The sequence below is a fragment of the Loxodonta africana genome, chromosome 3 (genome assembly GCF_030014295.1).
Source record: "Loxodonta africana isolate mLoxAfr1 chromosome 3, mLoxAfr1.hap2, whole genome shotgun sequence".
Classification (NCBI taxonomy): domain Eukaryota; kingdom Metazoa; phylum Chordata; class Mammalia; order Proboscidea; family Elephantidae; genus Loxodonta; species Loxodonta africana.
The window spans coordinates 134,414,903-134,441,838 of record NC_087344.1 but is presented as its reverse complement, the minus strand read 5'-3'; the positions used below and the strand labels follow the sequence as shown (position 1 = coordinate 134,441,838).

Sequence of the window (26,936 nt, the reverse complement as noted above, 5' to 3'; positions counted from 1 at the left end):
AACACAAACAGAGGTAGAACAACTAAACAAATCCATAAGAAGACATTGAAAAGGTAACCAAAAAACTCTCAACAAAAAAAAGCCCTGGCCTGGATGGCTTCACTGCAGAGTTGTACCAGACTTTCACAGGCGAGTTAATGCCACTACTACTAAAGGTATTTCAGAGCATAGAAAAGGACGGAATACTCCCAAACTCATTCTATGAATCCAGCATATCCCTGATACCAAAACCAGAAAAACACACCACAAAAAAAGAAAATTATAGGCATATATCCCCCATGAACTTAGATGCAAAAATCCTCAACAAAATTCTAGCCAATAGAATTCAAGAACATAACAAAAAGAAAAAAAAAAAAACTCACCATGATCAAGTGGAATTCATACCAGGTATGCAGGGATGGTTCAACATTAGAAAAACAATTAATACATAATCCATCATATAAATAAAACAAAAGAGAAGAACCAGATGAGTTGTGGAATGACATCAAGGACATCATCCATGAAGAAAGCAAGAGGTCACTGAAAAGACAGAAAAGAAAAAAAGACCAAGATGGATGTCAGAGGAGACTCTGAAACTTGCTCTTGAGCATCAAGAACTAAAGCAAAAGGAAGAATTGATGAAGTAAAAGAACTGAACAGAAGATTTCAAAGGGCCTCTCGAGAAGACAAAGCAAAGTGTTATAATGACATGTGCAAAGAGCTGGAGATGGAAAACCAAAAGGGAAGAACACACCTGGCGTTTCTCAAGCTGAGAGAACTGAAGAAAAAATCCAAGCCTCGAGTTGCAATAGTGAAGGATTTCATGGGGAAAATATTAAATGATGCAGAGAGCATCAAAAGAAGATGGAAGGAATACACAGAGTCATTATACCGAAAAGAATTAGTCGATGTTCAACCATTTCGAGAGGTAGCATATGATCAGGAACCGATGGTACTGAAGGAAGAAATCCAAGTTGCTCTGAAGGCACTGGCGAAAAACAAGGCTCCAGGAATTGATGGAATATCAATTGAGATGTTTCAACAAACAGATCCAGCGCTGGAGGTGCTCACTTGTCTATGCCAAGAAATATGGGAGACAGCTTCCTGGCCAACTGACGGGAAGAGATCCATATTTATGCCTATTCCCAAGAAAGGTGATCCAACTGAATGTGGAAATTATAGAACAATATCATTAATATCATATGCAAGCAAAATTTTGCTGAAGATCATTCAAAAACAGCTGCAGCAGTATAACGACAGAGAACTGCCAGAAATTCAGGCTGGATTCAGAAGAGGACGTGGAACCAGGGATATCATTGCTGATGTCAGATGGATCCTGGCTGAAAGCAGAGAATACCAGAAGGGTGTTTACCTGTGTTTTATTGACTATGCAAAGGCATTCGACTGTGTGGATCATAACAAACTATGGATAACACTGCGAAGAATGGGAATTCCCGAACACTTAATTGTGCTCATGAGGAACCTGTACATAGATCAAGAGGCAGTTGCTTGGACAGAACAAGGGGATACTGATTGGTTTAGAGTCAGAAAAGGTGTGTGCCAGGGTTGTATTCTTTCACCATACCTATTCAATCTATATGCTGAGCAAATAATCCGAGAAGCTGGCCTATATGAAGAAGAACGGGGCGCCAGGATTGGAGGAAGACTCATTAACAACCTGCATTATGCAGGTGATGCAACCTTGTTTGCGGAAAGTGAAGAGGACTTGAAGCACTTACTAATGAAGATCAAAGACCACAGCCTTCAGTATGGACTGCACCTCAACATAAAGAAAACAAAAATCCTCACAACTGGACCAATGAGCAACATCGTGATAAACGGAGAAAAGATTGAAGATGTCAAGAAGTTCATTTTACTTCGATCCACAATCAACAGCCATGGAATCAGCAGTCAAGAAATCAAAAGACGCACTGCACTGGGCAAATCTGCTGCAAAGGACCTCTTCAAAGTGTTGAAGAGCAAAGATGTCACCCTGAAGACTAAGGTGTGTCTGACCCAAGCCATGGTATTTTCGATCACATCATATGCATGTGAAAGCTGGACAATGAATAAGGAAGACCAAAGAAGAGTTGACGCCTTTGAATTGTGGTGTTAGCAAAGAATATTGAATATACCATGGACTGCCAAAAGAACGAACAAATCTCTCTTGGAGGACGTGTGGCCAGAATGCTCCTTAGAGGCAAAGATGGCGAGACAGAGTCTTACATACTTTGGACATGTTGTCAGGAGGGATGAGTCCCTGGAGAAGGACATCCTGCTTGGCAGAGTACAGGATCAGCGGAAAAGAGGAAGACCCTCAACAAGGTGGATTGACACAGTGGCTGCAACAATGAGCTCAAGCATCACAATGATTGTAAGGATGACACAGGACTGGGCAGTGTTAAGTTCTATTGTGCATAGGGTCGCTATGAGTCAGAACTGACTCGATGGCACCTAACAACAAGAACAACAGCATTGTCCCTAATTTTTCTTCCATGATCTTTATCGTTTTAGACTTTATATTTAGGTCTTTGACCCATTTTGAGTTAGTTTTAGTGCAAGGTGTGAGGTATGGGTCTTGTTTCATTTTTTTGCAGATGGATATCCAGTTATGCCAGCACCATTTCTTAAAAAGACTATCTTTTCCCCATTTAACTGAGATTGGGCCTTTGTAAAATACCAGCTTCCTGTATGTGGATGGATTCATGTCTGGATTCTCAATTCTGTTCCATTGTTCTATGTATCTGTTGTTGTACCAGTACCAGGTTGTTTTGACTACTGTGGCTGTATAATAGCTTCTAAAATCAGGTAGAGTGAGGCCTCCCACTTTCTTCTTCTTTTTGAGTAATGCTTTTCTTCTCCGGGGCCTCTTTCCCTTCCATATGAAGTTGGTGATTTTTTTCTCCAACTCATTTAAAAATGTAGTTGGAATTTGAATTGCAATTGCATTGTATGTATATATGGCTTTTGGTAGAATAGACATTTTTATAACGTTATGTCTTCCTATCCATGAGCAAGGCATGTTTTTCCACTTATCTAGGTCTCTTTTGGTGTCTTGCAGTAGTGCCTTGTGGTTTACTTTGTATAGGTCTTTTACATCTCTGGTTAGATGTAAGTATTTTATCTTCTTGGGGGCTCCTGTAAATGGTATTGATTTGGTGATTTCCTCTTCGATGTTCTTTTTGTTGGTATAGAGGAATCCAACTGATTTTTGTATGTTTATCTTATATCAATACTCTGCTGAATATTCATTTCAGTAGTTTTCTTGAGGATTCTTTAGGGTTTTCTGTGTATAAGATCATGTCATCTGCAAATAGAGATACTTTTACTTCTTCCTTACCTATCTGGATGCCCTTTATTTCTTTATCTCGCCTAATTGCTCTGGCTAGGACTTCCAGCACAATGTTGAATAAGAGTGGTGATAAGGGGCATCCTTGTCTGGGTCCCATTCTCAAGAGGAATGCTTTCAGATTGTCCCCATTTAGGATGATGTTGGCTGTTGGTTTGTATAAATGCCCTGTATTATGTTCAGGAATTTTCCTTCTATTCCTATTTTGTGGAGAATTTTTACCATGAATGGGTATTGTACTTTGTCAAATGCCTTTTCAGCATCAATTGATAACATCATGTGGCTCTTGTCTTTTGTTTTATTTATATGGTGGATTACATTAATTGTTTTTCTAATGTTGAACCATCCCTGCATTCCTGGTATAAATCCCACTTGGTCTTGGTGAATTGTTTTTTGATATGTTGTTGAATTCTATTGGCTAGAATTTTGTTGAGGATTTTTGCATCTAAGTTCATGAGGACATAGGTCTGTAATTTTCTTTTTTTTTTTTTTGTGGTGTCTTTACCTGTTTTTGGTATCAGGGATATGCTGCCTTCATAGAATGAGTTTGGGAGTATTCCATCTTTTTCTATGCTTTGAAATACCTTTTAGTAGTGGTGTTTAACTCTTCTCTGAAAGTTTGGTAGAATTCTGCAGTGAAGCCATCAGGGCCTGGGCTTTTTTTTTGCTGGAAGTTTTTTGATTACCTTTTCAATCTCTATTTTTGTTATGTGCCTATTTAGTTTTTCTACTTCTATTTGTATTAGTTTAGGTAGGTAGTGTGTTTCTAGGAATTCATCCATTTCTTCCAGGTTTTGAAATTTGTTAGAGTACAATTTTTCGCAGTAATCTGAAATGATTCTTTTAATTTCTGTTGGGTCTGTTGTGATATGGGCCATCTCATTTCTTATTTGGGTTGTTTCCTGTATTTCTTTAGTCAGTCTGGCAAATGGTTTATCAATTTTGTTATTTTTTTCAAAGTGCCAGCTTTTGGCCTTGTTAATTCTTTCAATTGTTTTTCTGTTCTCTAATTCATTTAGTTCAGCTCTAATTTTTTTTTTCTTCTGGTGCCTGACAGTTTCTTTTGTTGCTCTTTGTTTGTTCAAGTTGAAGGGACAGTTCTTTGATTTTGGCCCTTTCTTCTTTTAGAATGTGTGCATTTTTTTTACATAAATTGACCTCTGAGCACTGCTTTCGCTGTGTCCCAAAGGTTCTGATAGGAAGTGTTTTCATTCTCACTGGATTCTCTGAATTTCTTTATTCCCTCCTTAATGTCTTCATAACCCAGTCTTTTTTGAGGAGGGTATTGTTCAGTTTCCAAGTATTTGATTTCTTTTCCACGGTTTTTCTGTTATTGATTTGCACTTTTATGGCCTTATGGCCTGAGAAGATACCTTGTAATAGTTCGATGTTCTGGATTCTGCAAAGGCTTGCTTTATGACCTAATATGTGGTCTATTCTAGTGAATGTTCCATGTGCACTAGAAAAGAAAGCATACTTTGCAGCTGTTGGGTGGAGTGTTCTGTATATGTCTATGAGGTCAAGTTCATTGATTGTGACAATAGATCTTCCATGACTTTATTGAGCTTCTTACTGCATGTCCTGTCCTTCACCGAGAGTGGTGTGTTGAAGTCTCCTACTATAATTGTGAAGGTGTCTATCTGACTTTTCAATGCTGTTAGACTTTGTTTTTTGTATCTTGCAGCCCTGTCATTGGGTGCATAAATATTTAATATGGTTATATCTTCCTGGTAAATTGTCTCTTTAATAATTATATACTGTCCTTCCTTATCCTTTGTGGTGGAATTGACTTTAAAGTCTATTTTGTTGGAAATTAACATTGCCACTCCTCCTCTTTTTTGATTGTTGTTTGTTTGATATATTTTTTTCATTCCTTTGAATTTTAATTTGTTTATATCTCTAATTCTATGGTGTGTTTCTTGTAGGCAGCATATAGCTGTATTACGTTTTTTTTATCCAATCTGCCATTCTGTGTCTCTTTATTGGTGCATTTGGTCCATTTATAGTCAGTGTAATTATAGATAGGTATGAGTTTAGTGCCATCATTTTGATGTCTTTTTTTGTGTGTTGTTGACAATTTCATTTTTCCAATTACTTTTTTGTGCTGAGGTTTTTTTTTTTTTTTTTGTAATTTGTGTGTTCCGCTTTTTCATTGCAGTTGAATTTATTTTTGTTGAGTCCTTGTGTTTATCTTGGTTTTTATTTTGAAGTATGGAGTTGCTTTTCCTCATTGTGGTTACCTTAGTATTTACCCCTAATTTTCTAATTAAAATCTTCACTTGTATCTCCCTATATTGCCTTGATTTCCTCTCCATATGGAAGATCTATGCCTCCTTTAGTTAGTCCCTCTTTATTGATTATCGTCATCTTTTACATAATGATGTCAATGATTCCTTGTCCTGAGCTCTTTTTTTTTTTTTTATTTCGTTTTTGTGATTTCCCTATTTGAGTTGATATCAGGATGTTCTGTTCTGTTTCCTTGTGCTGTGTTGATATCTGATATTGTTGATTTTCTGACCAAATAATTTCCTTTAGTAATTCTTGTAGCTTTGGTTTGGTTTTTGCAAATTCTCTAAGCTTGCGTTTATCTGTAAATGACTTAATTTCACCTTCATATTTGAGAGTTTTGCTGGATATATGAGTCTTGGCTGGCAATTTTTCTTCTTCAGTGCTATATATGTCATCCCACTGCCTTCTTGCCTGCATGGTTTCTTCCGAATAGTCCTAATTATTCTTATTGATTCTCCCTTGTAGGTGACATTTTGTTTATCCCTGGCTGCTTTTAAAATTTTCTCCTTATCTTTGGCTTTGGCAAGTTTGACGATAATATGTCTTGGTGATTTTCTTTTTGGATCTGCCTTGTATGGGGTTCAATGAGCATCTTGGATAGATATCCTTTCATCTTTCATGATGTCAGGGAAGTTTTCTGCCCACAGATGTTCAACAATTCTCTGTGTATTTTCTGCTATCCCTCCCTGCTCTGGAATTCCAATCACATGCAAGTTCTTCTTCTTGATATAGTCCCACATGATTCTTAGGTTTTCTTCATTTTTTTTAATTCTTTTATCTGATTTTTCTTCAAATATATTGGTGCGAATTGCCTTATCCTCCATCTCCCCAATTCTGCATTCCAATTCCTCAATTCTGCTCCCCCGACTTCCTATTGAGTTGTCTAATTCTGCAATTTTATTGTTAAATCTTTTGAATTTCTGAATGCTGTCTTTCTATGGATTCTTGCAGCTTATTAAATTTTTCACTATGTTCTTGAATAATCTTTTTGGTTTCTTCAACTGTTTTATCTGTGTGTTCCTTGGCTTTTTCTGTATATTTCCTTATTTCATTTCTGATGTCATCCCTGATGTCTTGAAGTGTTCTGTATCTTAGTGTTTCATATTCTACATCTGGCAATTCCAGGAATATATCTTCATCTTGGGAAAGGTCTTCATCCTCTGATTTGGGGATTTGTAGAAGTAATCATGGTCTGCTTCTTTATGTGATTTGATATCGACTGCTGTCCCTGAGCCATCTATAAGTTATTATAATGATTTATTTTATATTTGCTCAATATGCCTTATCTTCTTGTTTTGTTTTGTTTCAGTACACCAGGATGGACTACTAGAATGCTCTAACTTGATTGTTGGAGCCTTTGAATCACTTATGTCCTGTTATCAGATGTTTAGAGGTGTTAGCAGGTATATGAACCTAAGAGTCCACTCAGTATTATTGAATAGAATCAGCTCAGGAGTCCTGATAGTGGGTCACCTAGAGTGTTGTCTAGGCTCTCATCTACTATCTTAGAGGAGTAGTGGTGATGTTTGTATGTGCCAGTTTCTAGTAGCCTCAGGGGGTCACACTCTGAGGAGGGCAGAGTGCTGACAGCCTTCCCCCAAGTGCCAGTGAGGAAGTAGCATCTCTGTTCTCTAGAGCACTCTGGTGGGTGGGCTCTGCAGCTGAACCTTAGGCACCTAATGCTTGTATCTCTGAAGACTGGTAGACACCACTATCCTCGGACCCCTTTAGGAGGTGGCTGGGTGGTGTGGATGGAGCCTCAGCCCTCAGTTCCTGCTGTGGGTCAGTGGGGGCTCTATTTAATAGGCAGAGAAGTATCAGACCTCCAAAACCTGCCTCTCCAATGCTCTGCTGAAACAAATACAGTCAGACCTCTAACAGAATTGCCTTTGCATTATAATAGCCACCTGGTTCCATGTAGAGGTGAAAGCCAAAGACTGTGGATCTCTCATGCCTGGATGGAGCTGCTTCTGTTCCGATCTTCCAGTTTAGGGAAGTCAGGAAAGGATTTTTCCTCCGATTGTTAATTGCTGCTTTTCCCAGGCCAGGAGAATGGGTTAGGAAAAAACCCCTCTGTCTGGCCCAAGGAATTTGGATGTTAATGAAGCCGACTGGGGCAGGGAGGGGAGGGATCAGATAGGAGAGAGGAGAGAGTAGCATGGTAGAATAGACAAAATCACTTATCTTGTATGGTGAGGGATGTTTTATCTGAGATTCCAGAGGGGTGTGTAGCCTGTGTGTGCTGGTTGGGGTCTCATGAGATTGCTCCAGGGGTTAGGGCTGTGTCCTGTGCTTGCCTTTCAGGAATCCACCATCAGCCCCGCTGCACTTGCTCCAAAGCCCAGCACCAAGGGATTAGGGCTGGGGCACTGTTTCTGTGTGGCCTCTCATCCCCCTGTCACTCAGATTTGTTTGTAGCTTCTGTGCCCTAGCTGGGTCCCCATGGCGATTTCCCCTGGGGGTTAGAGCTGCGTCCCGTGCTTACTTTGTCTCAGGAAGCCACCATCAGCCCTGCTGCACTCGCTCCAAAGCCCAGCACCAAGGGATCTGAGCTGGGGTGCTGCATACGCCAGGCTCCAGAACTAGTCGCCACTTCTGCGTGGTCTCTCGTTCCCCTGTGAGTCAGGTTGGTGTGTAGCCTGTGTGTGCTGTCTGGGTCCCTGCTGAGGTTGTCCCAGGCAGTTAGGGCTGCATCCCATGCTTGCCTTGTCTCAGGAAGCCACCATTGGCCCCGTTGCACTATCACCAATGTGCCGCACCAAGGGCTCAGGACTGGGGCGCAGTGCGCCAGGCTCCGGAACTCGTCACTGCTTCAGCATGGTCTCTCAATCCCCTGTCACTCAGGTTGATTCCTTAGTTCTGTGTTTGATGGTCAGGGTTTGTAGATTGTCATGTATGTAATTGATTCACTTGTTTTTTCAAGTCTTTATTGCAAGAGCGTTCAGCGTAAGCTTCTGCCTAGTCAGCCATCTTGGTCCTGCCACCTATTACTGCTTTTCATTATCAGTATCTTTATAAATCATGTCTTTGTCTTTGGGGGCTGGAAGTATTACATATAAACTTATGGATATATTTTAATACATACATACATGAAAATACACAAATAAAAATTTACTCCAATGATGAAGAAGAACTGAACGGCATTGGCATTTTGTCAGTTGTGGTAATAACTTCTCTTGTAGAAGGTTCTGGATCATCTGGATTATGCCTGGGAATGGAGACAGTGTTTCTGTTCAGAAAATTAGTTAGAGTTGTCTATATGGTCCTTTTCTTTTTTTCTTCATATGTTTCATGGTAACATTTCACTGCTTCCTGAATCTGCCTGTCAGTGTTAGCTAAGGGATCAGCATTTGGGTCCATGTTTTCAAGGAGCTGAAGTCCCTGATTTAAAAGAAAAAGAGAGAAAGAAGTCCCTGATTTAGTTTAGAAAAAAACTCCAGCTAATCATTTCACTATAAATTTTTTTTAAATAATTTTTATTTTGCTTTAAGTGAAAGTTTACAAATCAAGTCAGTCTCTCACATATAAACTTATATACACCTTACTACATACTCTCATTTACTCTCTCCATAATGAGTCAGCCCACTCTCTCCTTCCAGTCTCTCCTTTTGTGACCGTTTTGCCAGTTTCTAACCCTCTCTACCCTTCCATCTCCCCTCCAGACAGGAGATGCCAACACAGTCTCAAGTGTCCACCTGATACAAGTAGCTCACTCTTCATCAGTATCTCTCTCCAACCCATTGTCCAGTCCCTTCAGTGTCTGATGAGTTGTCTTCAGGAATGGGTCCTGTCCTGGGCCAACAGAAGGTTTGGGGACCATGACCGCCGGGATTCTTCTAGTCTCAGTCAGACCATTAAGTCTGATCTTTTTATGAGAGTTTGGGGTCTGCATCCCACTGTTCTCCTGCTCCCTCAGGAGTTCTCTGTTGTGCTCCCTGTCAGGGCAGTCATCGGTTGTGGCCGGGCACCATCTAGTTCTTCTGGTCTCAGGATGGTGTAAGTCTCTAGTTCATGTGGCCCTTTCTGTCTCTTGGGCTCATAGTTATCATGTGACCTTGGTGTTCTTCATTCTCCTTTGATCCAGGTGAGTTGAGACCAATTGATGCATCTTAGATGGCCCCTGTTGGCGTTTAAGACCCCAGACGCCACACTTCAAAGTGGGATGCAGAATGTTTTCTTAATAGAATTTATTTTGCCAATTGACCTAGAAGTCCCCTTAAGCCATAGTCCCCAAAGCCCCACCCTTGCTCCGCTGACCTTCGAAGCATTCAGTTTATCCCGGAAACTTCTTTGCTTTTGGTCCGCTCCAGTTGAGCTGACCTTCCCTGTATTGAGTATTGTCCTTCCCTTTACCTAAAGTAGTTCTTATCTACTAACTAATCAGTAAATAACCCTCTCCCACCCTCCCTCCCTCCCTCCCCATAACCACAAAAGAACGTGTTCTTCTCGGTTTATACTACTATAAAACAAGACTCTTGGTAAGCCTGAGGCCTATGCCAGTTGTGCAGGTTCCAGACTGCGAACCACTGCCCTGCTTAACTTCACTGCCCAGAGGATTTCACATATGGCCTGAATTCAAGGCCAGGCACAGAACCTCAGCACCTTCACCTTGGAGTGTATGTTGCTTCAGAGGAGAGACCTCCATAGGTTACAAACAAGTTGTATGACTATTTTGTACCTGCTTGTTGTTAAATGTCTGTAAGAATTGAATCCACAGCTTTTTTTTTTTTTTTTTCATGTAACTAAAAACCTGTTATCAAGTTTTTTGAGATTGGAGACTCTCTCCTCAGCATTTCTCACATTTAGAAGCTGGTCCACCTCCTAGTTACTATGCCACTTGGAAGCCAGAGTCTCACTTCCCTCAGGGGCCCTCCTGCCAGCCAGGTTCATCAGAGGAGAGCCATGCCCAGGTCAGCCCCGACATCTGCTATTGGCTTATCTGCTGTTGCACCCCAGCAGTCAGGTTTGGTGGCCCAGATGGCAACCCCTACTGCCCGTGTCATCGTGGGCTCTTCTGTCACTGGGCCATGCCATCACTGGAGGCTTCAGTGGAGTAAATAATGCTGAGCCCTCAAGGCCTGACATCACTTGCCAGGAGCCTCAGAGAGCCTAACAAGGCCTGACATCACTTGCCAGGAGCCTCAGAGAGCCTAACCAGCATACCAGCAACAGCAGTTTGGCCCTTGCCGCTATGAGATGAAACAGTTTTTGGAGAGTGCCCAGAACCAGAGTGACCTCAAGCTTTGTGAGGGTTTCAGTGAGATGTTGAAGCAGTGCAGATCTGCAAATGGATTAGTGTAATCAAGTTCAAATAGAAGAAATGGAAAATCTGCTTTCATGACCAGGTTAATGTGGCATAAAACCGTAGTTTTTAGAAAATAGGAACGAGAATCTAGTTGCCTAGCAGCATTGTGTTGGTGAGGCAACCTGCACGTGTATTTGGGGGAGAGGCAGGAAGTTTTCCTAGTCAGGTTTTACCACAATAATGCTATATAACAGAATTCCCCAAAATGTGAATGGTTTATGAAAACAAATATTAATATCTTCCTCACGTAACTCAAATTGGCCACTGAAGTTACTTCCAGCCTACTAGTTACCTTCAAGTCTATTTCACATGTCCTTTTCATTTGTGATTGACCTTAAGAAGCAAGTCCTGCCTGGGGCCTGCTGTCCTCATGTGGAGTGCAGGTGGGGCACAACGGAGCTACCAGGAACCTGTAATGTCTTTTTAAAACTCTGCTTAGAAACGACACACTAAATAAAGTGGGGAAATATAACGTTTCCACAAGAGCAAGGCAGGAATAGTGAATATATGTTGAATAATAAAATCTTCCATAGGGGGGACTAGACCTAGCCAGCATATCAAACAGTTAGTGCCATTCTAATACAGTTAATGATAACCCATTACATATTGTAGCTGATTACGTATCCTATTAGCTGGTGAGCCTGGGTGTAACCTTGCTTATATCATAAGCGTAGTATTATCTCTAGACTAAAGTATATTGCTCTTCTTTTGTTAGCATCATTTAAGATAAACACGAAAATGTTAGAAGGCTAGAGCAAAGGGATGGAGGTCAACCTATGCTGGCTTAAGAGTATGGATACCTACTAGCTATGATTGAGTTGAGGGGATAACAGAATCATGGAACATGTGCAGTTTAGGAATGGATATGCCAATAACAGTGTTTCTAATGACATTTAACATTAGGTTATTACACTAATGCTCTCCATAGGGCACACCGAGAACTGACCCAAGAGCAGGTCTCTGCCTTTTTAAAAATCGCAGCCTCATTCCTTGAAGAAGAACAAACAGTGGCTACTCTAAAAGTCAGAACCTGGCACAGAGGCAAAACCCTTCCCTACTGACTGGGAAAGTTGCCCTCATCACTAAGACATATACATTGAAGAGTTAATTTTTGTTACTATTGAGAACTGAAGCTTTACAGGAAGCTCTACTGCCAACATGTAGTAGGCAGCATTTTAGAACCATGGCCAGGATAGCTTTAGCTAAAATATCAGAGTCTAAGAAAAACAAGATATTTATGCAAATCCAGATTTTAAATATTAAAAAAAAATTAGTACACACAAATTCCCAGTCTCCTGAGGCAGAATGATGAGAACTTGTACCAAACAGCATTGAACATGAATTCCATTTTGCAGAAAGAGAAATTGCAACTACTTTTCCATTATTTAAATGAGCTTAGTTCTTGAACCCCTGTTTCCTCCGGGGGTAGAAAACTTCTTTCCAATACAAGTCCTTTTTTTTTTTTTTTTGGTGTAAACTCATTCTGTATTTGGTAAGTGATCAAGGAAGAAGAATCACACTCCAGGCTCTTCCCCGAGAATTGAGAAGAAGCATACCTTGGGAGAGAGGTGTCTGTGTCATGCCATGGTCCTATCAGCCAGTGCAGAAAAGGAGTTACCCAAATAGCTAAGAGCTGTATCACCAGGTTCACACATTTTGCTTCGAGATTGGCTGCCCTAGCAAGTTGAGCTTTCCCTTAAACTCATCTCACTGTTACTGAAGAGCATAGGCTGAGGGAACAGAATAGGGAGAAAAAATCAGCTGATTATATTGAAGAGCTGGTAGCGTCAGGGGGGGAAAAAGAGTTAAAAACAGGCTAAAAGGTCCAGAACCCGCAGATTCATCTTTTTCTGTCTAAACAGAATAGGTACATGTCAGGCTATGGCTGCAGTTTCCATTTCCCTCACACTCTACTAAATATAGGAACAAAGACAAACGAGGATGGGGTTTAGTTGGCAGGCATCTGAGTCACTTCCCATTGCAGGGACTAAGTGTTCTACTCTATTCCCACATTTGTAATGTGGTTTTTAGACTCCAGTGTCCTAAAAGGGTAGTAGAGGTGAGTGAGAAGGTAACCACTGGTGAGGTAGTTATCTAGATACAAGAGGCTTCAAGGAACCCACAGCACAGAAGGAAACTTACACTAATTTTTTTTTTTTTTTTTTTTACTGTGTCAGCCCTTTACAAGGATCAGTATACAGGCATGTGGATGCTCATATTGTGTGTTAGATCCTGCTTTCTTTTCTGGTGTAGTGTTTATGGACAAACTCCCAACCCTGGCCCCAACTCTTAAAGTCTTTTGACTTTGGATTTTGTGAATGTTCTGACAGCCAAGAAACATCAAGCCAGTAACTACTTTTTTTCCTTTTAAATGGGAACAGAAGAGGGCTCAGAGTGAGCACTGTCTGATTAACAAAGAGATCTGACACCCAAGTCACAAATTTTAAAATTTCTCAACTTCAAATGGCCCATCCCTGAGAACTATTGAAAATTTGTAAAGGGGATACTTTTTTGTCTCTCATCACACCAGACCAGATGCTATGGCTATGAAGAGGGTCAAAGCACCTGACTCTTATGGTAATTTCCAGATCAGCTCTCCTGAAGAAGGGTGAGATGATTTTTTCCACTGGGCTCATTTGTAACCTATTCCTCAGGGACGTCAGAGCAGCCTGAGTCAATGAAGGGCCTTCCTGAAGGAAAAATGGCTAGGAATCAGGGCTGTAGCCCAGAGAGTGCCTATCAGTAATACGGTACAAGGCTAAGTCTTACCTCATTTAAGGGTGGATGAGTGGAGGTAGGCACCACGGGCTGAACTTTTGTGAAGAGGGACACAGAGGACCAAACAGGGTCTCTCAGAGAATGGCAGGAGAGACACTTTTGTAACCTCATAAATATGTAATACTAGCATTCCAGTGTCCAGGTCTTACTGGAGGTGCTTTTTTCTTTTAAATAGCTATCCTACAAATTAAAAGCCCCTGTAATTTCAGTTTTCCCCGTATGCCCCATGTTCCAAATAAACTATCACTGAATTGAGGCTGAAATTTTCCTATAGTGATGTAACCTTCTCTCCAGCTTGAGGGTTCTTGTTGCTGTCAAGTCAGCTCCAACTCATGGCAACCAGATGTAGGTAATGTGATTATTATACTAACACACCAAGCAAGGTTTTTTTTACATTATAGGAGTCCCAGGGTGGCCGAAATAGTTAAGTGCTCCTCTACTAGCCTAAGGGTTGGTGGCTGGAACCTACCCACGTCTGGCAATCTGGTTCTGAATCAACTCAATGGCAGCTAACAACAACAGCAACATTGCCTTCTGTTTTGTGTAGTCTTGAATCCTTATTCTTAAACCTGTATTTTCTATATCCAGTAATACCCAAGGTGTTTTTAATTTTGCTGTTATTTTTACTGTTTTCTCATGGTGGCAACTCTTTCTCATTCTAGAATTTCCCTAAAGAACCATTATCCCTTCGTACCCACATTTTTCTTAGCTGAAAAATTTCACTCAATGGATTTATGAACTGAAAATAAGTTTGTGCTTCCCTGGAAGGACTGTTATATCCTTAGCCTTGTGGTCTCTCACCAGAGCTTGTGAAACAGGATGTTAAAATGACACTTTTCCTGCTTGAGACTTTACACTAGGCACCAAAGCTGAGAACACTAGGTGCCAAATAAGCACACTTTCTAAAACAAGATGCTAGACCATCTTTTCTAGGGTTGACATAATAAAAAAAAATGAAAAGAAAAAAAAAGAGAAACTTCATTTCAGGTAATGAGAATAAGCCTCATTAACTTATCAGTTTATGAAATCGTTTTAACAATTCTTTTACCACTATTGTTTGCTTGTGACTTAGACTTATAGAACCTAATTTTGAAAAAGATACTTTTCCTTGAATCAATTACAAGAAGAAAGCTGATGCTGGAAGAAAGACTCGAAATCGTTTTCTTCCATTTCTAAGTGATGTTAAAAATATTGCTTTAGAGCCCAAAAGAAATAACTAGTCTTAGATTCTTCATCACTAGACTCTCTCACACCTTTACAGCTTCATCAACAAAAGCAAACACAAAAACAAATGAGAGAGAGAAACTTCTTGGATCCAGTAAGCTAAGAATGATGTTGTTTATTCAGGCTTGGGTGGTGTGCCCACCATTCCTCCAACATCAATCTCTGTGGCTCAGGAAGTACAGGACCGCTATACTTACCCCAGCTTGGGTTTAACTCTTGAAATTGCCAAGTTTAATTCTAGGACTTGGAAAAATCTGGCATATACTCTTTGATTTACAATAGAACTTTCAGCTCTAAATGTTTTAGAGGTGACCTATTGGCAACCCAGTTGGAGATCATATTTTTAGCTAGGTGTGGCCGTGTGATTAAGTTTGCACATGGAATATGAACAGAAGGGTATATATCCCACTTGTGGGTCTTAGCCAGATAAATCTGAGCCTGCACTCCATTGGTCCCTCTTTTCCTTCCCATTGTTTGGATCCTGGATGTGGCAGCAGCTTTGACCTTGCAGATGAGTACAATGCATTAGTGGGTACAGAACATCAACTGGAAAAGAGCCCGAATATCTTAATGGCCCAGGGCAGGAATGCTTCCACACAAGCCTAGAGTGGTAGGACTGTAACATGTCTTCTAAGCTGTAGTAACAGCCTCTTACATGATCTTTGTCTCCAGTACCCTCACTTTATTCTCCTTCTCCTGCTGCCATAGGATGGATGGAACCCAAGCACAGCTCTGAGCATGCCTAATGATCTTTAAAGTCTCTACATGATTGTGGAGTAGAGTCCATGACCCAGATCCCAACTGATCTTTCAATCTCCTCTTCAGTGAGCATGCTACACTGGCAGATTCTTGGTATTCACGTTCCACTATTCCCCCATTATATCTGTGGACTATAATATTGGGCATTTTATATTTTACACTAGGTCCCTGGGTGATACAAATGGTTTGTACTCAACTACTCACCTAAAGGTTGGCAGTTCAAACTCACCCAGCTGCTCAGTGGAAGAAAGACCTGGAGATCTTCTGCAAAGATTATATATAGCACAGTTCTTTTCTGTAACACATGAGCTCGCCTTGTGTTGGAATCAATTTCACAGCAATGGTAGTTTTTTTTTTTTTTTTTAATATCACACACACACATGTATTTTTATGGTTAATGAAAAATATACTTTGGAAAGAGAAGAGAAAAATGAGGACGTAAAAAGCTAAAAAAAAAAATCCTCTTCCCTGACAAATTACTCCTAAGACACAGGTTTTTGAAATATTCTCATCCTCCTGTTACTTTGTTAACATTCACACCCTGGTGCCCTGTATTTACTGTGGGGACCAAGGACACCTAAGCCAACTATGAAAGAGAAAGGAGCCTGGGTTTCTGAAGCTGGGTGTGGAGCAACGCGGACTTTACACCAGCCACACCCGGGTGTCTAGCCCCTTGACTCAGTAATAACTGTGAGCTGCACAAAAGGGCATGTATTTTCGGTTTCCATTCTGAGTCTTAAAGTGATAGCTGTAATATCCAGCTTGCTTTTCAGCTTCTAAAAGGAGCAATCCCCTTAAAGTGATAGCTGTAATATCCAGCTTCCTTTCAGCTTCTAAAAGGAGCAATCCCGTTTCCGAAGGAGTCACTCGCAGGAGGAGAGCGCAAGAGGTGAGCAAGGGCAGCTGAAATTTCGCTCTCTGGCTCACAGCGACCGCGCCAGGTAAGTTCTTTCCAAAAACAGAGTCTTCCATGTACATTTCTGTTAACTACTAAAAACAGCAATAGCAACACACATTCCGAAATGCCCTGGCAGCGGGAGGAGGCGCGGTGGCTGGATGATGTCTGGCCCAAAGGAGCTTTGCTACCGGCAACTCAGCTTCTCAGTTTGGACCAGAGGCCGCTATTTGGCGACAGCTCGGGCACCATGTACCCAGGATGCGCTGCTCCCCCTCCGACATCCTGCCAGGGCTCCTAGATGGCAGATGGAGGAGTGCATCCTACCCTCATCTTTGGAAAGGGGGACTGACGTCCTTTCTCAGATGAGGAAGGAAATTCCAGCCCCCTCGCAGAGACTCTGCGGTGGCATGGCTTCCTCCTGTCTCTCTCCTCCCTCCCTCGGATTTTGGCTGAGTGCCCTCTCTCCTGCACTGGAGAAACAAAGAAAAAAGAGGGTCCTTATCTTACAGACACTTTAAATCTCAGAAGATTGTTTCTTGCTTATTTTGGTATTGAGCACACTTAATGTTCCAATGCTTCTGCAACGCTGTATTTTTATGGGATAATTCATCCTCACTCCCTCGCACCAACTATTAAAAATAGCTATGAGGTCTAAGCCTGTTAATCAGGCACTGTTTCTAAAAGCTTCTAGTCCGTTCCTTCATGGCATCAGATAACCTGTGATCCTTACTGAAAATACGGCTCTTGGGCATTTTTAACTATTACTGCATATGATTCTTACGAACAGTAACTTGGAAACCATTAATAGTCTACCCAGTCTCATTGAACTATCTCATTCTATTTGTTTAATTTGGAATTAAAAGCTTCTGGGCTTGGATATCTGTGTTTTGCATAAAAATAAAAAAAGTACTTTGTAAACTCAAGTAATCTTCCCCCAGAATTTTAAAATATTAAATCTAAGGAATAAACTATACATTTCTCCTGCTTATAACAACCCTGGTAGCATAGTGGTTATGGCTGTTAACCAAAAGGTCAGCAGTTTGAATCCACCAGGCGCTGCCTGGAAACCCTATGGGGCAGTTCTACTCTGTCCTATGGGGTCACTGTGAGTCCAAATCGACTGGACAGCAACGACTAGTAGTAGTAGCAGCAGTATAACACAGCAGTAAAAGGCTCAAGTTTTACTCGACCAACTCTGTTCCCCACCATTTATAGAAAAAAGAAAAGACATCATATGGTGGAAGTCTGTTAAGAACGAAATTGTTGATGTTTCTGATGAAAATGATCTGGTTACCTTAGTATTTCTTGGTAATTTGCAAGTTACATAACATATTGATACATTTTACTGCAAGGCTTAACTTCCTCATTGTATAAACAGTACTTTAATCCTGAAAAGTGAAAAATAGTTTGAGAGCCTATATGCTGTTAGCTTGGATAGCAATGAATCAGGCAGGAATTATTGTTTTATCCATAATGCTGATAAGCGAGGCTTACCAAAAAACCCAAACCAAACTCATTGCCATCCAGTTGATTCCGACTCAATAGAGACCTATAGGGCAGAGTAGAACTGCCCCATAGGGTTTCCAAGGAGCGTCTGGTGGATTCAAACTGCTGACCTTTTGGTTCGTAGCTGAACTCAACTACTATGCCACCAGGGATTTTGGAGAGGTAAATTCCTCTCTAAAGGTCTCACAGGCAATAATTAGGGTAGGATTTGAACCCAGGCAGCCTGACTCCAGAATCTCTGCTCTAGCCCTTAGGACTTCTTTGGGTTCTTCTTGCCTGACTCTTCCTCCAAGGTGCTCTCCCTGTCAGCCCTCCCACTGTGTCCACTCTGGCCTGCTTATTCTCTTCAGGGGACACATCCTCCGCTGGCTTGCATGGGAAAGAACTGCTGCTGCTTCTGTCCATACCCAATCCTCACCTTCATAGACACTTAAATCTTATCTTCTTAGACACTCAAAATGTTTAAGCAATTTTTATATAGGACTTACTATGTACCAGGCAAGATTTTAAGTGCATTATAAATAATATGAGGTATTTGGAATCTGCTTCTAGGAGATAGTTAATATTAGTCTCTCCATTTTATAAGAGAAGAAACCAAGACACAGAAAATTAAGTATCTTTCTATGGTCACACAGTTACTAAAGTGTAGGAACATGGGAATGTTAGCTACTGATGTCTTAGATAAGAGAATAAAGGGACAGCAAAAGCTCCTTGGTCTCAGTCTCTTGGAGTCAGAAACTCTCCACTGCTTTCGAGGAAAACAAAGAGAGGTCTCACCCAGATGTGAGAAGCCTGTCAGATCTGGGCAGATTCTCAAACACCCTGGCTACTGGCCCTCTTCTCTGTCAGCCTATAAAAAGAAATATCCTTTTCTTTCTGTGACATAAACTAATTCCTGGACCAGTATCTTTGTCTACACACTGTAAAGAGCTTTCCTTTTCATTTTCAGAGACAGGTACATTCTTTTTCTCTCCTTCCTTCTCTCAAGGTCATTCCTCCCTCCAATCTGCCTCTTGCTTCCCTCAGTTCACTAAACCTATCCTCATCAAGGTCAGTGATCATCTCCATTTGTCTCTTTCTCAGGGAGGCCTTGCCTGATCACCCCACATATAAATACAACCCCAACACTCCCTATCCCTATCCCCTGGTTGTATTTCTCCAAAGCATTTACATGCATATATATTTTTGTGCAATTTTTTAAATTTATTATCTGTCTTCTCCACTAGAATAGAGCTCACTTGAGGCAGGAATTTGTATCCACCTTGTTCACAGCTGAATCCTGAGCATATAGAACAGTGCCCCACACACGGTCGGTAGTCAATATATAGGGAGCTCCTAGAACCTTTTCTGACCACTCCTTCTCCTCTCCATTATGTCCCACTCTGCCTCTACTTACCCACCAATTATTAATGTTCTCAGGGACTCATCTGTCCTTTCCTTTCCTTTTCTATTCATTTTATGCATCACACAGGAAAGGTTCTTTTAGAGCTCTTGCAGGGATCAATAAGGTAATGTATATAAGGCATCTACATAAGACTTTGAAATGGAAGGTGTCTTGGTTGTCTAGTGCTGCTATAACAGAAATATCACAAGTGGATGGCTTTAACAAAGAGAAATTTATTCTGTCACAAGCTAGTAGGCTACAAGTCCAAATTCAGGACATCAGCTCCAGGGGAAAGCTTTCTCTCTCTGTCAGCTCTGGAGGACGGTCCTTGTCATCTATCTTCCCCTGGACTAGGAGCTTCTTAGTGCAGGGACCCCAGGTCCAAAGGACACACTCTTCTCCTGGGATAACTTTCTTTTTGACATGAGGTCCCCAAGTCTCTCTGCTTGCTTCTTTCTTTTTTTTTTATTAACTTTTATTGAGCTTCAAGTGAACGTTTACAAATCAAGTCAGACTGTCACTTATAAGTTTATATACACCTTACTCCGTTCTCCCACTTGCTCTCCCCCTAATGAATGAGTCAGCCCTTCCAGTCTCTCCTTTCGTGACAATTTTGCCAGCTTCCAACTCTCTCTATCCTCCCATCTCCCCTCCAGACATGAGATGCCAACACACTCTCAAGTGTCCACCTGATATCATTAGCTCACTCTTCTTCATCAGCATCTCTCTCCTACCCACTGTCCAGTCCCTTTCATGTCTGATGAGTTGTCTTCGGGAATGGTTCCTGTCCTGGGCCAACAGAAGGTCTGGGGACCATGACTGCTGGGATTCCTCTAGTCTCAGTCAGACCATTAAGTATGGTCTTTTTGTGAGAATTTCGGGTCTGCATCCCACTGATCTCCTGCTCCCTCAGGGGTTCCCTGTTGTGTTCCCTGTCAGGGCAGTCATCGGTTATAACCGGGCACAATCTAGTTCTTCTCATCTCAGGATGATGTAAGTCTCTAGTTCATGTGGCCCTTTCTGTCTCTTGGGCTCTTAGTTATCGTGTGACCTTGGTGTTCTTCATTCTCCTTTGATCCAGGTGGGTTGAGACCAATTGATGCATCTTAGATGGCCGCTTGTTAGCATTTAAGACCCCAGACGCCACATTTCAAAGTGGGATGCAGAATGATTTCATAATAGAATTATTTTGTCAATTGACTTAGAAGTCCCCTTAAGCCATAGTCCCCAAACCTCGCCCTTGCTCTGCTGACCTTTGAAGTATTCAGTTTATCCCGGAAACTTCTTTGCTTTTGGTCCAGTCCAGTCCAGTTGAGCTGACCTTCCCTGTATTGAGTATTGTCCTTCCCTTCACCTAAAGCAGTTCTTCTCTACTAATTAATCAGTAAAAAACCCTCTCCCACCCTCCCTCCCTCCCCGCCTCGTAACCACAAAAGTATGTGTTCTTATCAGTTTATACTATTTCTCAAGATCTTATAATAGTGGTCTTATACAATATTTGTCCTTTTGCCTCTGACTAATTTCACTCAGCATAATGCCTTCCAGCTTCCTCCATGTTATGAAATGTTTCACAGATTCATCACTGTTCTTTATCGATGCGTAGTATTCCATTGTGTGAATATACCACAATTTATTTAAGCATTCATCCATTGATGGACACCTTGATTGCTTCCAGCTTTTTACTATTGTAAACAGAGCTGCAATAAACATGGGTGTGCATATATCTGTTTGTGTCAAGGCTCTTATTTCTCTAGGGTATATTACGAGGAGTGGGATTTCTGGGTTGTATGGTAGTTCTATTTCTGACTGTTTAAGATAACGCCAAATAGATTTCCAAAGTGGTTGTACCATTTTACATTCCCACCAGCAGTGTATAAGAGTTCCAATATCTCTGCAGCCTCTCCAACATTTATTATTTTGTGTTTTTTGGATTAATGCCAGCCTTGTTGGAGTGAGATGGAATCTCATTGTAGTTTTAATTTGCATTTCTCTAATGGCTAATGATCGAGGGCATTTTCTCATGTATCTGTTAGCTGCCTGAATATCTTCTTTAGTGAAGTGTGTGTTCATATCCTTTGCCCACTTCTTGATTGGGTTGTTTGTCTTTTTGTCTTTGAGTTTTGACAGAATCATATAGATTTTAGAGATCAGGCGCTGGTCGGAGATGTCGTAGCTGAAAATTCTTTCCCAGTCTGTAGGTGGTCTTTTTACTCTTTTGGTGAAGTCTTTTTTTTTTTTTTAAGATGAGCATAGGTGTTTGATTTTTAGGAGCTCCCAGTTATCTGGTTTCTCTTTGTCATTTTTGGTAGTGTTTTGTATTCTGTTTAGGCCTTGTATTAGGGCTCCTAATGTTGTCCCTATTTTTTCTTCCATGATCTTTATCGTTTTAGTCTTCATGTTTAGGTCTTTGATCCACTTAGAGTTAGTTTTTGTGCATGGTGTGAGGTATGGGTCCTGTTTCATTTTTTTGCAAGTGGATATCCAGTTATGCCAGCACCATTTGTTAAAAAGACTATCTTTTCCCCAATTAACTGACACTGGGCCTTTGTCAAATATCAGCTGCTCATATGTGGATGGATTTATATCTGGGTTCTCAATTCTGTTCCACTGGTTTATGTGTCTGTTGTTGTACCAATACCAGGCTGTTTTGACTACTGTGGCTGTATAATATGTTCTAAAATCAGGTAGAGTGAGGCCTCCCACTTTCTTCTTCTTTTTCAGTAATGCTTTGCTTATCTGAGGTTTCTTTCCCTTCCATATGAAGTTGGTGATTTGTTTCTCTAACACATTAAAAAATGACATTGGAATTTGCATTGTATGTATAGATGGCTTTTGATAGAATAGACATTTTTACTATGTTAAGTCTTCCTATCCATGAGCAAGGTATGTTTTTCCACTTAAGTATGTCCTTCTGAATTTCTTATAGTAGTGCTTTGTAGTTTTCTTTGTATAGGTCTTTTACATCTTTGGTAAGATTTATCCCTAAGTATTTTATCTTCTTGGGGGCTACTGTGAATGGTGTTGATTAGGTGATTTCCTCTTCGATGTTCTTTTTGTTGATGTAGAGGAATCCAAGTGATTTTTGTATGTTTATCTTATAACCTGAGACTCTGCCAAACTCTTCTATTAGTTTCAGTAGTTTTCTGGAGGATTCCTTAGGGTTTTCTGTGTATAAGATCATGTCATCTGCAAATAGTGATAATTTTACTTCCTCCTTGCCAATCCGGATGCTCTTTATTTCTTTGTCTAGCCTAATTGCTCTGGCTAGGACTTCTAGCACAATGTTGAATAAGAGTGGTGATAAAGGGCATCCTTGTCTGGTTCCCGTTCTCAAGGGAAATGCCTTCAGGCTCTTTCCATTTAGAGTGATGTTGGCTGTTGCCTTTGTATAGATGCCCTTTATTATGTTGAGGAATTTTCCTTCAATTTCGTTTTTGGTGAGAGTTTTTATCATGAATGGGTGTTGGACTTTGTCAAATGCCTTTTCTGCATCAATTGATAAGATCATGTGGTTTTTGTCTTTTGTTTTATTTATATGGTGGATTACATTAATGGTTTTTCTAATATTAAACCAGCCTTGCATACCTGGTATAAATCCCACTTTACCGTGGGGAATTATTTTTTTGATATGTTGTTGAATTCTATTGGCTAGAATTTTGTTGAGGATTTTTGCATCTATGTTCATGAGGGATATAGGTCTGTAATTTTCTTTTTTTGTGATGTCTTTACCTGGTTTTGGTATCAGGGAAATGGTGGCTTCATAGAATGAGTTAGGTAGTATTCCATCATTTTCTATGCTTTGAAGTACCTTTAGTAGTAGTGGTGTTAACTCTTCTCTGAAAGTTTGGTAGAACTCTGCAGTATAGCCATCCGGGCCAGGGCTTTTTTTTGTTGGGAGTTTTTTGATTACTGTTTCGATCTCTTTTTTTGTTATGGGTCTATTTAGTTGTTCTACTTCTGATTGTGTTAGTTTAGGTAGGTAGTGTTTTTCCAGGAATTCATCCATTTCTTCTAGGTTTGCAAATTTGTAAGAATACAATTTTTCGTAATAATCTGATATGATTCATTTAATTTCAGTTGGGTCTGTTGTGATGTGGCCCTTCTCGTTTCTTATTCGGGTTATTTGTTTCCTTTCCTGTATTTCTTTAGTCAGTCTAGCCAATGGTTTATCAATTTTGTTAATTTTTTCGAAGAACCAGCTTTTGGCTTTGTTAATTCTTTCAATTGTTTTTCTGTTCTCTAATTCATTTAGTTCAGCTCTAATTTTTATTATTTGTTTTTTTTCAGGTGCCTGATGGGTTCTTTTGTTGCTCACTTTCTATTTGTTCAAGTTGTAGGGACAGTTCTCTGATTTTGGCTCTTTCTTCTTTTTGTATGTGTGCATTTATCAATATAAATGGGCCTCTGAGCACTGCTTTTGCTGTGTCCCAGAGGTTTTGATAGGAAGTATTTTCATTCTCGTTGCATTCTATGAATTTCCTTATTCCCTCCTTAATGTCTTGTATAACCCAGTCTTTTTTCAGGAGGGTATTGTTCAGTTTCCAAGTATTTGATTTCTTTTCCCTAATTTTTCTGTTATTGATTTCCACTTTTATGGCCTTGTGGTCTGAGAAGATGCTTTGTAATATTTCGATGTTTTGGATTCTGCAAAGGTTTGTTTTATGACCTAATATGTGGTCTATTCTAGAGAATGTTCCATGTGCGCTAGAAAAAAAAGTATGTTTTGCAGCAGTTGGGTGGAGAGTTCTGTATAAGTCAATGAGGTCAAGTTGGTTGATTGTTGTAATTAGGTCTTCCGTGTCTCTATTGAGCTTCTTACTGGATGTCCTGTCCTTCTCTGAAAGTGGTGTGTTGAAGTCTTCTACTATGATGGTGGAGGTGTCTATCTCGATCATCAGTTCTGTTAAAGTTTGATTTATGTATCTTGCAGCCCTGTCATTGGGTGCATAAATATTTAATATGGTTATATCTTCCTGGTCAATTGTCCCTTTTATCATTATATAGTGTCCTTCTTTATCCTTTGTGGTGGATTTAAGTTTAAAGTCTATTTTGTCAGAAATTAATATTGCTACTCCTCTTCTTTTTTGCTTATTGTTGCTTGATATATTTTTTTCCATCCTTTGAGTTTTAGTTTGTTTGTGTCTCTAAGTTTAAGGTGTGTCTCTTGTAGGCAGCATATAGACGGATTGTGTTTCTTTATCCAGTCTGAGACTCTCTGCCTCTTTATTGGTGCATTTAGTCCATTTACATTCAGCGTAATTATAGATAAGTAAGTGTTTAGTGTTGTCATTTTGATGCCTTTTTATGTGTGTTGTTGACAATTTCATTTTTCCACTTACTGTTTTGTGCTGAGATGTTTTTCTTTGTAAATTGTGAGATCCTCATTTTCATAATATTTGACTTTATGTTTGCTGAGTCGTTACGTTTTTCTTGGTTTTTATTTTGAGTTATGGAGTTGTTATACCTCTTTGTGGTTACCTTAATATTTACCCCTATTTTTCTAAGTAAAAACCTAACTTGTGTTGTCCTATATCGCCTTTCATCCCTCTCCATATGGCAGTTCTATGCCACCTGTACTTAGTCCCTCTTTTTGATTATTGTGATCTTTTACATATTGACTTCAATGATTCCTATTTTGAGCTTTTTTTTTTTTAATTAATCTTAATTTGTTTTTGTGATTTCCCTATTTGAGTTGATATCAGGATGTTCTGTTCTGTGACCTTGTGTTGTGCTGGTATCTGATATTATTGGTTTTCTGACCAAACAATTTCCTTTAGTATTTCTTGTAGCTTTGGTTTGGTTTTTGCAAATTCTCTAAGCTTGTGTTTATCTGTAAATATCTTAATTTCGCCTTCATATTTCAGAGAGAGTTTTGCTGGATATATGATCCTTGGCTGGCACTTTTTCTCCTTCAGTGTTCTGTATATTTCATCCCATTCCCTTCTTGCCTGCATGGTTTCTGCTGAGTAGTCTGAACTTATTCTTATTGATTCTCCCTTGAAGGAGACCTTTCTTTTCTCCCTGGCTGCTTTTAAAATTTTCTTTTTATCTTTGGTTTTGGCAAGTTTGATGATAATATGTCTTGGTGTTTTTCTTTTTGGCTCAATCTTAAATGGAGTTCGATGAGCATCTTGGATAGATATCCTTTCGTCTTTCATGATGTCAGGGAAGTTTTCTGTCAGCAGATCTTCAATTATTCTCTCTGTGTTTTCTTTCCTCCCTCCCTGTTCTTGGACTCCAATTACACCCAAGTTATTCTTCTTGATAGAGTCCCACATGATTCTTAGGGTTTCTTCATTTTTTTTAATTCTTTTATCTGATTTTTTTTCAGCTATGTAGGTGTTAATTCCCTGGTCCTCCAGATTTCCCAGTCTGCATTCTAATTGCTCGAGTCTGCTCCTCTGACTTCCTACTGCGTTGTCTAATTCTGTAATTTTATTGTTAATCTTTTGGATTTCTGCATGCTCTCTCTCTATGGATTCTTGCAACTTATTAATTTTTCCACTATGTTCTTGAATGATCTTTTTGAGTTCTTCAACTGTTTTATCAGTGTGTTCTTTGGCTTTTTCTGCAGTTTGCCTTATTTCATTTCTGAGGTCATCCCTGATGTCTTGAAGCATTCTGTAAATTGGTTTTTTATACTCTGTACCTGATAATTCCAGGATTGTATCTTCATTTGGGAAAGATTTTGATTCTTTTGTTTGGGGGGTTGTAGAAGCTGTCATGGTCTGCTTCTTTATGTGGTTTGATATCGACTGCAGTCTGTGAGCCACCACTAAGATATTGTAGTGATTTATTCTATATTTGCTCACTGAGTCTTATCTTGTTTTGTTTTCTTTCAATATACGTGGATGGGCTACTAGATTGTGCTGTCTTGTTTGTTGTAGCCCTTGACTTACTTATGACCTATTACCAGCTGGTTTGGGCTGTTGCCAGATATATATGCCTGAGTCTATTCACTATTCTTGAGTAGAATCTGATTTTGGGTCATCAAGTGTGTCCTGCACCCTAACACCTATCCACCTTGAGAAGTAGTGGTGATAGTTGTGTGCACCAGATTCTATTAGCAGCTAGGGTTCACACTCCAGGGGGGGCAGGATGCTGACAGGCTTCCCCCAAGTGTCAGTGAGGTAGGTGTGTCTCTAGTCCTAAAGCACCTTGGTGGGAGGGCTCTGCAGCTGTACCTTAGGCCCCCAATGCAAGTACCTTTACAGATTGGTAGGTGTCACCCTCCTTAGACTCCTAAGGCAGGAGGCTAGGTGGTCTGGGGGAAGCTTCAGCCCTCAGTTCCCTGTTGTGGGTCAGTTAGGGCTCTGTTGAATAAGCAGAGATATCAGACCTGGGAAACTTGTTTTTCCAGTAAATCCGCTAAAAAAAAAAAAGAATGCAGTCAGATCCCTATCAGAAATGCCTTTGCATTATAATAGCCACCATGTTCCACGTAGGGATGAAAGCCCGAGATATG

General features: G+C 40.2%; 1 protein-coding gene and 1 pseudogene across 1 annotated transcript in view; both read left to right on the top strand.

Moving 5' to 3' along the window:
- The first annotated feature begins 10,447 nt into the window (after nt 1-10,447).
- Nucleotides 10,448-12,222, top strand: LOC135230744 (coiled-coil-helix-coiled-coil-helix domain-containing protein 2-like; annotated as a pseudogene).
- Nucleotides 12,223-16,398: 4,176 nt separating this feature from the next.
- Nucleotides 16,399-26,936, top strand: part of LOC100661347 (guanylate-binding protein 4-like) — a 29,206-nt gene continuing 18,668 nt past the window's right edge. The window contains exon 1 of the mRNA XM_064282198.1: nt 16,399-16,624. The gene's annotated coding sequence lies outside the window, so the exon portion shown is untranslated. The remainder of the gene's footprint in view (nt 16,625-26,936) is intronic.